A 14,695-nucleotide genomic window follows, 5' to 3' on the forward strand; every position below is an offset into this window, starting at 1 on the left:
TGGAGTTAGAAATCAATTTTGATTAGTACTTTCAATATTAAAATCAAAATAAATAGAAGTATTTCTAGTTATCGAAGACAATAATAAAATGTATCACAAAATTCATCGACAAAGCAAACTACAAACACAGTATACTAAAGTTGAACCAATAGAGATTTGAAAGACTTTGAATCGATCTTTACGAATTGGTTGATCAATGATTAGTATTTTATCAGATGTAAAGCTTATGGTGCAAATATTACAAAAAAATAAAATAATAACATAGTGAAAAATAGATACCACTTGTGAAATATATGTAGATCGATGAACTTTTTCAAAGACATCAACATTTTATATACTCCTCGAACACGATATGTTTTAACTCATAATCTAACACAATTCTCTATTTCCTTGCTGCATAGAATTTTTCAGAATTCAACTTTCTCAATTTGGGTTGTAAACGACGCATTTATGTCGTATGAACATTTGAAATAGATTATTAAGTGATATATTGAAGTTGTTTACTGAAGAAAAAAAATAGTATAAAATACAAAAATCTCATATCTTTGGAGGCTAATTACATCATATTCCGGAAGTTTTCTCAATTACAAAAATCTCAAATTTTTCATTATTTTCGAATACATTCCTTGATTTTTCGATACATTGCAAATGATATATTCCTCTATGGAAGGGATGTATCCGAGAGGAGATAGGTATGTATCCGAGAGGGGATAAATGTATCCAAGAGGGGATTATGATATCTTAAGTTGTAAATTTTGTAATTTTCTAATAAAATATGTGAAATTATATATATATATATATATATGTGGCACCTTTCTATGGTCACTATTCTTATTTATCTTTTTTCTCAATTTTTTTATTCATTTCAATAATCTATTAAATACATCTAATGCATCATTAACCTACAATTAAAGAGGATAATGAAAAGTTTTAACATAAAAATATCTTTATTGTTGCAATAGAGAATGAAGAGTTGTAATGGTTGTCACGAACTTATTGCAATCAACCAATTAAAAATCTATATAAAAAAAAGGTAGAATAACACATAATCTGAACCACGTAATCTGAAGGTAAATTGACAAAACGAATAGCACATAATCTGAACCAGAGAAGATGTACTACTCAAGGTAAATTGAATTTTTAAAAGCTTCATTATCTCTGATAAATCAAATTTTTTATTTGTTTGTATATAAAATTAGCACTTGGTTGAGAAGAATTATTTTTCGTCAAAAATCTGTCAATCCCAAATCACAAGAATCAACAACAAATTATTGCAAAAAAAAAAATTCTTATAAAGAAGAACTTACCAATTTACACAGAGATAATAGGAGTAGGACTTCAATTATGCAGTGGAGAATACTTGTAAGTTGTAGATTTTCTAGCAATTATATATTTTGTTTAGAATTGTGCTAGGAAAAATTAGTCTTATATTTTGTTTAGAATTGTGCTATGGCTTTTGTTTGTTTTTAAATTCAATTTATAAAAGAATGGGACCGGATGACAAAAAAAGGTGGTTAAAAAAGGGGGTGAGGCCAGATGAGGTGGCAAAAATGAGTTTTAATAAAAGCAATTTTTAAAAAGTTTTTTTAAGAGAAAAGGCTGAATTAAAGTTAGGAAAATATTGCCTTCGCTGGGAATTGATCTTGTGCTGTGGCGCAGCGAGTTGGCGCATTCGACCAGTGCACCTACAACAACTTTTGTTTATTAGGGTGCACAACTAACTATATATTCATTGTAACAACTATATATATACGACTTTTTAAAAAAAGTTACGGGGTGCATGTGGGTTTGCCCTTGGGTGAACCCCAAGAAGTCATGGAAGTGCCATGTTTTTGCTTAAATAGTACTTGTGCTTTAGTTTGTCTATTATGACTTTAGGCAAACAAGTTGATGTCATGTGTTTAAATGATGTGTCAACTTCGAGTCAAAATAAAAACGAATTAAAAACCGCCACGTGTTTAAAAAGGCGTGTCTTGACCGATTACAAGCAAAAGTTACAATATATAGAGAGATACATGCATCATATAAACAACATTGTTTCTACAGAAAAAGAATGAAACAAATTTGCTACCATTTTTACACAATAAACATTGAGTCATTCTTTTCTTACAAATAATATTAGTCTCTTAATTGTTAGTTTCTTAGAGATCTAACTATATATGGTTCCTTTCAGGAAAATATAAGGTGGTGATTGTTATGGGTCCAACAGGACGGGTAGATCTAGCTTTTCCATAGATCTAGTCGATTCAGAGGTTGTGAATAATTGACAAACACATCCATCTAGATCTATGGAAAGTTTAGATTTTCCCGTTCCTGTTGCTCCCATGACTATTACTACCTTGTTATGAGATTTCCACTCCAGTACATATTCGCATTAAGAGGTTGTCATGAGATCTTTCACTGTATACTTAGATCCTATGTTGCTCGGACTCAGGTGGAGATATCTGATACGAGCTGCGGATCTAGAGGTCAGGTCGGATCCTCTATGATCTAAACTTTAAGATTCGTGAATATAGATCCATGTATGAACTGGGCTGTGATTGAGCTAAAAATAATGCATATACAGTAAACTTGAGGAGAAAATATTTATGAAGAGGAATATCTTGGAAGGAGATGAAAGGAAAGGGAGTGATAATAGAAATTTTAGCCTACAAGGTACTCAATTTTCTTCAATTTCACATTAGTTTTTTTTTTAGTTTCTCCCTCGAATTTGGTCAAAGTACCCCAAATTGATTGACCAGATTGGATACGAATCTCACATCCACTAACCCACACACCATCGTGTTAACATCAGTGCGACATTAAAAGTGAAAAAATCCGAACAACTTAGGTTAGACCCTCCATAAAAAAATATTTGTAAGAAACAAACGTGCAATACTCATGTCATGCAAAAGTTAAAAAGAGGGTTGAGATTAGGCCACGTCAATAGGTGGTTGGTTATATATACGCAACAGGAGGAGAAAGCCATGGAAAATATCTGGTATCATTTCTTCCTCATTTTCTTCTCTTTCTCTTCTCCCTTCTTCCTAAATTCTGATTCACTTCTCATCTCTTCTCTACAGATCTAATGATGGCTATGGAGTATTGCTTAGTTCATCGTAGTTAATTTTACTCTTGTAATCATAATCCATTTAGCATTTATAAATCAGAAAACTGTCCCAAAATCTGAATTCCTTTTCCTTTTCCGCAATTGTGATTTTGGATCATAACATAAGATGTGAAAACGGCTACACATTTTATTGTTTCCGGCTTTCGATATCTCACAGACTCTCAGTACAGGTAAAGTATCTTGTATAGTCTTTGATTATTTGCTCTCAAATTCTACTTCTTTGTTCAATAATCAACTTATCATGAATCCATCAAGTTAGGTTTTCTTTGGGATTTTTTTAATTTTAGGGATAATCATGTCCCTGCCAGTTTAACCGACTAATTAACCAGTACCATAGGTTGTAATCATCTTGTGTTTTCACGTTGCTGGAATTTGAACCTTACATATCGTAATTTTCAACCACTTTATTGATCAACTGCCCAGAAATGAGTGGTAATATCACCAGAAGATTAATTTCTAATTATTTTTTAAGCGGAGAAATCACGAGTACTTGGTGGATAATGGACTCACTCCTCTATGCTTCTTGACTTGAATATTAGGTTAGGGTTCGAACCTATTGCATGTAAGAATTAGGGGTGGATATTGGTAAAAGGATCACAAGTAACTAATTAGGACATGCTGCAAAAAGAATTGGATTGTTAATATTTGGTTATATGACTTTTTAACAAAGTCAATCAGAAAATAATTTAGACATTTGGTTTCCACATGTATTAATTGTTAATGGCATGGATGAGCCTTTTTTCAAACAAAATGTTATAATTATTCTTTTTTCAAAGTTAGATGGCATATTTGAGCCTTTTCTCCCGTTTTATTTATTATATATAAATGGGCAAGTTAGGCGTACTTCAAGAGCTAAAAGTAGGGAAAATGCATAAGTACCCCAACCTATGCCCGAAATCCCAGAGACACACTTATACTATACTAAGGTCCTATCTATTACCCCCGAACTTATTTTATAAATAATTTTCTATCCCTTTTCGGCATACGTGGCACTATCCTTGAAAAAATTATCAACACGTGCTGGGCCCACAAGATAGTGCCACATAGGCAGAAAAGGGGTAGAAAATTATTTATTAAATAAGTTCGAGGGTAATAGGACCTTAGTATAGTATAAGTGTGTCTCTGAGATTTCGGGCATAAGTTAGGGGATACTTATGCATTTTCCCCTGAGATGAGGGAACATTACTTTGTGGATCTTAATCTTGCATTACTCCAATCCCCTGGATGTTCTCTCTTTGACATGCTCCTGTTTTTATGTCTAAGGTGTTATAACTCATTGTGCTTTCTATACTATGTCTGTTTTATCTACTAAAATTGCATCATTGGATAGAGTATATAGTTACTACTATCTTGGGAAGTTATAACTATGGGACTTAATTGTGAACTGTGAGTTCAATTGGAAAGAAAAGTAAAGTGACCGCTTTTTCCTCAAGCTCAAATATTGAGGAACCTTGGCTAATGCAAGGAGGAAAATGCTTATATAAGTTTTCAATAGATTAGATTGGAATCGAGAAGAATAATGAAACCTTTGTAGGAGTTAATGGACTAGCTTTATCGATACTAGTGGTGTTTAAGTTCGCTGTCATCCTATCTTCCAGTAGTGGAGCCACGTTTACTGAAGGGGTATAACTGAATACCATTTTGCCAAAAGATTATATTGTGTATATAGGGGGATATCATTTTATGTGTACATATATACTTGTTGAATCTCCTGCACACGAGAACATTTTTTTGAATCTCTCAATGAAAATCTTGCCTTCACCCCTATATTGTCTTCAATCTATGTTCTTTCCCGTGCTCAATCATGTATCATTCTCCACTTTTGTATGTTGCTTTAGCTAGCTTTCTACAGTGAAGTTAGTTATAACAAATTGTAGTAACCGACTAACAAACTATTCAATCAATGAACTAACTAACCGACTTAAGATTTAATAAGGTGAACTGTGAGGAGAATTCCGTTCAGTTTGCGAATTTCGATCCGATTTCAGCAAAATGGAATTTACTTAAAGGTGAACTGTGAGTTTAATTGGAAAGAAAAAGTAAAGTGACTGCTTATATTGAGAAACCTTGGCTAATGCGAGGAGGAAAATCCATGTATAAGTTTTCAATATATTAGATGGGCGGAATATCCAGAAGAGGAATGAAACCTTTGTAGGAGATAATGGGCTAGCTTTATTGATACTAGTGGTGTTTAAGTTCGCTGTCATCCTATCCTTCCGTGGTGGAGCCATGTTTATTGAAGAGGGTTCAACTAAATACCATTTTGTCAAAAGATTGTATTGTGTATGTAGGTTAAATATTATTTTATGTGTACATATATACTTGTTGAATCCTCTGCATACAAGAGAACATTTTTTTGAATCCCTTGATGAAAATCTTGCTTTTGCCCCTGATCTTCAAACAATTATTTTCTCTCTTTGATATTGATAAATGATAAAATTTTATACAGTTGCAGACGTTGAACCACTAGTTATTTTCAATATATTACTGAAATGTATTTGGATATTGCCTTTATCTCTGATTTTAATTTTCAGAGTTGTTGACAAACTTGTTTGGTTAGACCATGAGGAATGCTTTGACATCTTGTGTAGATACAATTAGCAATTTGCCTTGTAATGTTTTCGATGTTATTCTTGGGTGCTTGCCTTGGAAAGATGCAGTGAAGACCAGTATCTTGTCAAAAGACTGAAGGTACAAATGGGTAACATGTCAAGAACTTGATTTTAATGATGAGTTTTTCAAGTCTTTCAAACAAGATGAAGAAGCCAAGATAATTATTTACCAAGTCCTATTAGTCCATAAAGGACCAATACTGAAGTTTAGACTCTGTAGTTTTACGAGTTGTCCTGATATTGATCATTGGATGCACTTCTTGTTGAAGAAAAATGTCCAGGAATTCACCCTTCATGTAAGATCAGGAAATCATTTACCTTATCACCTTTTTACATTCTAACAACTAAGGTATTTGGAACTTCAAGATTGCTTGTTCCACCCTCCACTCGGTTTCAAAGGGTTTGAGAAGCTTGTTAATCTCGACCTTATGCATGTCACTTTTGATCCATCAATATTAACAAATCTCATCTCTAAAAGCCCGTTGCTTGAACAATTGAGGTTGTGTTTCATCACAAATTTTGACACCTTTGAAGTTGATGCTGCTAATCTCAAATTCTTTGAGTTTATTGGACAAACAAAATCCATTTCCTTCAAGAACGCTCTTATGCTTGAAAAAGTTACCGTGTGTTTCATTGGACATCGACTTTTGACTGATACATCTCATTTTTTCTCTAATCTTACAAAGTTCTTTCATTACATGCCTTCACTGCTGGAACTGAATCTATGCGGTTCAATATTAGGGTAACGTACATTTGTGATATTACTATCATAACCAAATGATGAATCTGATTGGTATCTTAAAGTAATTTTTAACTTGCTTCTAGTACTTGATGGAGGGAGGTGAACCAGAGAGTTTCCCAACTGCTCTAGACAATATCAGATCTCTCAATTTTTCGTCCATGTCATTAAGCAAAATCGAGGAGGTTCCAGGTATTGTTTACTTGATTACAAGTTGTCCTAAATTACAAGATCTTACAATTGAATTTGTAAGCACTCTCTTGTTTTTTTTTCATTAAGGTGATTGAATTAACATGATTTGTTCTTCATCTGAACTCGCCAAATTAACTGTTCCTTGGAAATTCTTTTAGGACCCTGTGGTTGTGGAGGATATTGTTGAACCTGTGGTAGAATTTCTACGATGCCAATCATTCTCATTAGGTGCTGAAAAGCTTCAAAGAGTTCATGTGAACTTGTTTATAGGTCTTGAGATGGAAATGAAATTTATGAAGTTCATTTTGGCCTCTGTACTTGTACTTAAGGAGATTTTCATTTTGAATTTTGCGTATCTCTTTTATCGTTCGAATAAACAAATGATGGAGGGGATGAAAGAAATCAGCAGAGCATCACCTAATGTTGAATTCATATTTGAATAAGTCGAGTTGGAAGATCGCGGTGAACCCCAAGAAGTCATGGAAGTGTCATGGTTTTGCTTAAATAGTACTTGTGCTTTAATTTGTCTGTTATGACTGTTCAATCAAATTCAAGGCCAACAAAATGTTACTACGTGTTTAAATGATGTGGCAGCTCCGAGTCAAAATAAAAACAAATCAAAAGTTGTCAAGTGTTCAAAAAAGCGTGTCTTGACCGATTACAAGCAAAAGTAACAATATATAAGGAGATGCATATATCATAAACAACATTGTTTCTACAGAAAAAGAATGAAACAAATTTGGTACCATTCTTTTCTTGCAAATAATATTAGTCTCTTGTTAGTTTCTTTCTTAGAGATCTAACTATATATGATTCCTTTCATAAAAAGATAAGGCGGTGATTGTTATGGGTCCAATAGGACGGATAGATCTAGCCTTTCCATAGATCTAGCCGATTCAGAGGTTGTGAATAATTGACAAACACAACACATCTATCTAGATCTATGGGAAGTTTAGATTTTTTCATTCTTGTTGCTTCCATGACTATTACTACCTTTTTATGGGATTTCCACTCCAGAACGTATTCGCATAAGAGGTTGTCATGAGATCTTTCACTCCATACTTAGATTCTATGTTGCTCGAGCTCAGGTGCATATGTTCGATACGAGGTGCGGATCTAGAGGTCGGGTCAGATTCTCTATGATCTAAATTTTAAGATTCGTGGATATAGATCCATATATCGATGGGGTGGGATTGAGCTAAAAATAATTCATCTACATAAAACTTGCGGAGAAAATATTTATCAAGAGGGGAATCCTGGAAGGAGATCAAAGGAAAGGGAGTGATAATAGAAATTTAAACATACAAGGTACTCCATTTTCTTCAATTTCACATTTGTTTTTGTTTAGAATTTCTCCCTCGAATTTGGTCAAAGTATTCAAACTAGTTGACCAGATTGGATACAAATCTCACATCCACTAACCCGCACCCCATCGTGTTGACATGAGTGTGACATTGAAAGTGAAAGAGTCCGAGCAACTTAGGTTAGACCCTCTCATAAACAAATATTTACAAGAAACAAATGATGCAATACCCATATCACGCAAAAGTTAAAATTTAAGGCTTACAATTTAAGTGTTTCTCTGTCATGTCAATTTTCTGTTATAACATCAGTGACTCTGTCATTGACATGTTACGTTGTTACGTTTTATTTGTCTTCTAATTTATGGCTTCCTCTTGTTTATTAAGGGAAGTTCGTCTCTACTAAATACATATTTCTAATATTGCTATTCATTTACAGAGCTAGTGAATTATTATGATATATTTTTTTAATTTTTAAATAAAATTCGTTTGTATTTTATTTCTTGAATGAATCATTTAATATGTATATCCTTACTAGATATAGGACATGATCCCTTCCTTCAGAATGCAACAGGTTAAACCTTCTAATTTTATTTACGAACCTCCCTGAATCCTCTTTGTCAAGGAGTCACGTTAGTAGAGTAATAGCTAACTTAGANTGGGCCCACAAGATAGTGCCACGTAGGCCAAAAAGGGGTAGAATATTACATATAAAATAAGTTCGGGGGTAATAGAACCTTAGTAAAGGTTATGTGTGTCTCTGGGATTTTGGGCATAGGCTGGGGGGTACTTATGTATTTTCCCAAGAAAAAAAGATATAGGACATGGAGCCCAATATATGTTATTTTCTTTGTCTCAATTTATGTGATATAGATCAAACTTGAGAAGTTATTCAATTTTTTAGCATTAATTTTTACAATATTTTAAATTGTTAATGTATATTATTATTTTTGTCCCAATTTATGTGACATAAATAGAATTTCAAAAATTAACTTAGTTTTTTTATATATCTTTTAAAAATTTAAAGTTGTCAATCATTATAATTTATAATAATTTTTACGTATTTTCAGATAATATGTGTTAATTTTCATGTTTCAGTTTATCTGTATTGATAGAATTTTATGAAAAGCAACGGTATAGTTGGGCAATAAGGCCGGGTAATAAAAAAATATTCTCAAGGAAATCAATAGATAGATAGAGTAACAGATAAGGGCCCGTTTGGCCATAGATTTTTCAAATAATATTTGGGGGAAAATTTGGTAAATAGTGTTTGTTCATACAATTTATCATATTTGACACATATTTTTGGCAAATATCCCAAATTTCCAAATACTAGTTTTTTCTAGTATTTGGGTCAAATCTCATTATTTGAATTTTTTGAAAATTGAAATTTTACATCAAACTTTTATCTTTTATAAAAGCACCCTCTATAGTAGTTGTTTGCGTTGTATTACATAATTTTTTACGTGAACACCAAAGTAGTGATGAAATATTCAGTGAATATGAAAGTGATGATATGATTGTTGATGAACAATTGGCTCAGGGTAACAAAGCCATGTGCTTTGTCTACTTCACGATGTATGGAATGATGTTTGTTGCACTCACCCCAAACTACCACATTGCTCTAGTGTCATGAACACTACTTGTTATTTGTTGCAACAAAGATCCAATTGATTTGTAATACAAATTTATGGTTAGTTTTGATAGTTTTTAAAACTTATGGGTGTAAATCATATTTTTCTAAATAAGTGAAATATATCTCCTAAATACTAGGGATAATGGTCTGAAAAATACCTCAACTTTGATTGAATTTGCTGTTGCAATATTAAACTTTCATGAGGACCTATTACCTTCCTAAACTATTTAATACTGTATTTTTTACCCCCTGAACTATTTAATAGTGTATTTTAAAGGTATATATGTGCCCACGTGGACACATTACTATTTATAATTTTACATTATTTTTATGTCCACGTGGGCAAATATATATGTTTAAAATACGGTATTAAATAGTCTAGGGAGGTAATAGGTCCTCATGAAAGTTTAGTATCGTAACAACAAATTCGACCAAAGTTGAGGTATTTTTCAGACCTTTATCCCTAAATATTATGGCTAAACACATGGTAAAATTTCACCCAAATTTTTACTCAAATAATATTTGCCAATAATATTTAGAAATCTATGGCCAAACGCTAGCTTACATTCTGATTATCACACATTAGTTACTCTAATCAGTCAGGACTCAAACAATTTATTTATTTTTGGTTAAACAAACAATGTTACTCAAATGTGTACTTCAACTCGGACAAGAACCCGGAATTTGAAAACGTCACGTGCATCAATATTATCTTAGCTTAAATATGAACTTTAAGCTAAATTTAAAATAAAAATAGTGAAAAATGAAGATTCGGGTGCATCAATATTATCTTAGCTTAAATATGAGCTGTGATTTCATAGATAATTCTTCTAGTGTGTACCAACAACACAAGACACTCATACACTCCTCATGAGTGCACTGCTAATTGTATCGTAGTTTCCAGCCATTTCTCAGGAAGGACTCATTTGTCAATTATTTTTCATGATAAACTCAGCAATTGACAGACAAGCATATGTTGATGAAACACACAGGTGAAAGCTGCTAACTGATGGCTTCTACATTAAGAGAAAAGAAAATATGAAAGGGTTCAAATACACCCCTATCTGTCCTGCATTTCGGGTAAAATCTTACTGCCTCCGGCTTTCGATCCCTCTGAGACTCTCAGTACTGGTAAGCATCTTTGATTATTTGCTCTCAAATTGTACTTCTTTGTTCAATAATCAACTTATGAATCCATCAGAGTTAGGTTTTTGAATGGATAATCATGTCTCTGCCTGCCAGTTTAACCGACTAATTCTCCAGTACCATAAGTTGTCCAAATCATCTAGTGTTTTCACGCCGCTGGAATTTGAACCTTAGATATCGTGATTTTCAACCCATCAACTGGCCAGAAATGGTGTGGTAATATCACCGGAAGATTAATTCCTGATTCTTTTTGAACCGGAGAAATCACTCATACTCGGTGATAATGGACTCACTCCTCTATGATTCTCCACTTAAATATTAGGTTAGGGTTCGAACCTATTGCATGTAAGAATTATGGGTGGATATTGGTAAAAGGACTGCAATTAACTAATTAGGACATGCTACAAAAGAATTGGATTGGTAATATTTGGTTGTATGACGTTTAACAAAGTCTATCAGAAAACAATTCAAACATTTGGTTTCCACATGTCTTAATTGTTAATGGCATAGATGAGCCTTTTTTCAAACATAAATATCGTAGATGATCCTTTTCTCAAAGTTAGATGACATATTTAAGCCTTTTCCCCTTTATTTAAAAATATAAATGGGCAAGTTATGCATACTTAAAGAGCTTAAAGTAAGATGAGAGGAGGAAACATTGCTTTGTGGATCTTAATCTCGCATTACTCCGGTGTCCTGGATGTTCTCTCTTTGACATGCTCCTGTTCTTTTGTCTAAGGAGTTATAACTCATTGTGGTTGCTCTTCTAAGTCTCTTTTATCTACTAAAACTGCATCACTGGAAATAGTATATAATTACACTACTATCTGTGGAAGTTAAACCATATATAATATGACTTATTTGTGAACTGTGAGTTCAATTGGAAAGAAAAGTAAAGTGACCGCTTTTTCCTCAAGCTCAAATATTGAGGAACCTTGGCTAATGCGAGGAGGAAAATCCATATATAAGTTTTAAATAGATTAGATGGGTGGAATATCGAGAAGAGTAATGAAACCTTTGTAGGAGTTAATGGGCTAGCTTTATCGATACTAGTGGTGTTTAAGTTCGCTGTCATCCTATCTTCCAGTGGTGGAGCCACGTTTACTGAAGAGGGGGNGTATAACTGAATACCATTTTGCCAAAAGATTATATTGTGTATATAGGGGAAATGTCATTTTATGTGTACATATATACTTGTTGAATCCCCTGACACAAGAGAACATTTTTGTGAATCCCTCAATGAAAATCTTGCCTTCACCACTATTGTCTTCAATTTATGTTCTTTCCCGTGCTCAATCATGTATCATTCTCTAATGACGTTGAACCACTAGTTATTTTCAATACATTACTGAAATGTAGTTGGATATTGCCTTCATCCCTGATTTTAATTTTCAGAGTTGCTGACATGCTTGTTTTGTTAGACCATGAGGAATGCTTGGACATCTTGTGTAGATACAATTAGCAATTTGCCTTGTAATGTACTGGATGTTGTTCTTGGGTGCTTGCCTTGGAAAGATGCAGTGAAAACCAGTATCTTGTCAAAAGACTGGAGGTACAAATGGGTAACACGTCAAGAACTTGATTTTAATGATGAGTTTTTCAAGTCTTTCAAACAAGATGAAGAAGCCAAGAGAATCATTTACCAAGTCCTATTAGTCCATAAAGGACCAATACTGAAGTTTAGACTCTGTAGGATTACGAGTTGTCCTGATATTGATCATTGGATGCACTTCTTATCGAAGAAAAATGTCCAGGAATTCACCCTTCATGGAAGCTTAGGAAACAAATATCATTCACCTCATCATCTTTTTACATTCCAGCAACTAAGGTTTTTGGAACTTCAAGATTGCTTGTTCCACCCTCCACTCGGTTTCAAAGGGTTTGAGAAGCTTATTAATCTCGATCTTGTGCGTGTCACTTTTGATCCATCAATATTTACTTATCTCATCTCTAAATGCCCGTTGCTTGAACGGTTGAGGTTGCGTTGCTGCACAAACTTTGACATCCTTGAAATTGATGCTGCTAATCTCAAATTCTATGAGTTTATTGGAAAACAAAATCCATTTCCTTCAAGAACGCTCCTATGCTTGAAAAAGTTACTGTGGCTTTCCTTGGACGACAACTTTTGACAGATACATCTCCCGTTTGCTCTAATTTCCCAAAGTTCTTCCATTACATGCCTTCACTGCTGGATATGGATGTATGCGGTACAATATTAGAGGTAAGGTACATTTGTGATATTACTATCATAACTAAATGATGAATCTGATTGGTGTCTTAAAGTAATTTTTGACTTTCTTGTAGTACTTGATCAAGGGAGGTTTACCAGAGAGTCCCCCAACTGCTCTGAACAATATCAAATCTCTCACTATTTCGTCCATGTCTTTAAGAAACGCCGAGGTGGTTTCAAGTGCAGTTTACTTGATTACAAGCTATCCTAAATTACAAGATCTTACACTTGAATTTGTAAGCACTCTTTTTTTTTTTTCATTAAGGTGATTGAATATGGTTTCTTATTCATATGAACTCGCCTAACTAACCGTTCCTCAAATATTTTTTAGTACCAAGTGTGGGTGGGGGATATTTATGAACCTGTTGTACAGTTGCTACGAGCCCAACCATCCTCAAGCGGTGTTGTGAAGCTTCAGAGAGTTCAAGTGAACATGTTTACTGGTCTCGAGATGGAAATAGAGTTTATGAAGTTTATATTGGCATCTGCACCTGTACTTGAGGAGATCTTCATTTGGAATTGTACGCGTTTCCTTTTTCGTTCGTGTAAACAAATGATCGATGAGATGAAAGAATTCCGCAGAGCATCAACCAATGTTGAATTCACATTTGAAGAAATCGATATGGAAGGTGGATATGAACATGAAGAAGTCATGGAAGTGCCATGATTTTGCTAACATATTATTTTTTTGTAGCACTTAGTTTGCCTGTTATGCCCTGTCTTGTCTGTCTATATTATGCAGTATATATGTGCTTGACTAAGTAAGTTTTAACAGTTTGATGAACTATGACTCTACTTGTAATGGTCACTGTATTACTATGTTATTCCCATTTTGGCCCGTGTTATACAATTATGCATATTTAATCTTTTATTAACTTAAATGTGTAGTTTTGTCTATAAAATTGAATAAATGGGGTAATCTTTTGTCAAGGTGGAGTCTATCTAAATAAGCAGTAATAAAAGAAGTTTTCAAAGTGGATAATGAAACTTGGAGGTCCGAATAGGGATAATCGGATATGTTTGGTAACATCAAGGTCAATTTTTGTCCTATTTTTAATAGGTCAAGGGAATTGTCGGGCAAAAAATAAAAAATTAAACGAAGGATAATTTTGTTTCATTTTCAATAGTTCAAGATTCTTTTTGGCCATTTTTTTTTTTTTGGTTTTATGATAATTTTGTTTATCACTTAAATGCCTTGGATCTATAACAGATACCACTTCTTCTTTGTTGTTTGGGCATTTGGAACTGTTAGCAGTTGAGGACGAACTTCAGGCTTTCTATGAGTAGAAATCCAATTATCGAACTTTAGTATACACACAATAAACTGAAGTGCTGATGATTCAGCCCAAGTGTATTGGAGATTATAACAAGGAGACTGCAAAGAGCTAACATGTACCTAGCCAGCTGTCATTATTAGTTAGTTCCAGCTGTCATTATCAGTTAGTTAGAAGATATTTTGTATAGATAATTAGTCGGTTAGAAACTGTATATAAGGTGTGACTCAACAGTTGTAGAGGAGAGATATTAGTTCCATTCACAAGATATTCCCTTTTTATAAAGCTTCATTGTAAAGTTCAATAATGGAGGTTCAAGCTTTACATCTAGTTCTTCACTGATTACATACAATCTATGAGCAGTTTATCATGGTATCAGAGCGGATGTAGTCGATTGTGAGGCGCATCAATTTTTCTGTTTGATTTTCAATTTTTCGATAGTACTGAAAATTCAAT

At 33.5% G+C, this 14,695-nt stretch overlaps 2 pseudogenes; both read left to right on the forward strand.

Moving 5' to 3' along the window:
* The first annotated feature begins 4,475 nt into the window (after positions 1 to 4,475).
* Positions 4,476 to 7,188, forward strand: LOC125859834 (F-box/FBD/LRR-repeat protein At1g13570-like; annotated as a pseudogene).
* Positions 7,189 to 10,645: 3,457 nt separating this feature from the next.
* On the forward strand, positions 10,646 to 13,795 carry LOC125853637 (F-box/FBD/LRR-repeat protein At1g13570-like; annotated as a pseudogene).
* The last annotated feature ends 900 nt before the right edge of the window (positions 13,796 to 14,695 follow it).

Source organism: Solanum stenotomum, chromosome 1, assembly GCF_019186545.1.
Source record: "Solanum stenotomum isolate F172 chromosome 1, ASM1918654v1, whole genome shotgun sequence".
Lineage (NCBI taxonomy): Eukaryota > Viridiplantae > Streptophyta > Magnoliopsida > Solanales > Solanaceae > Solanum > Solanum stenotomum.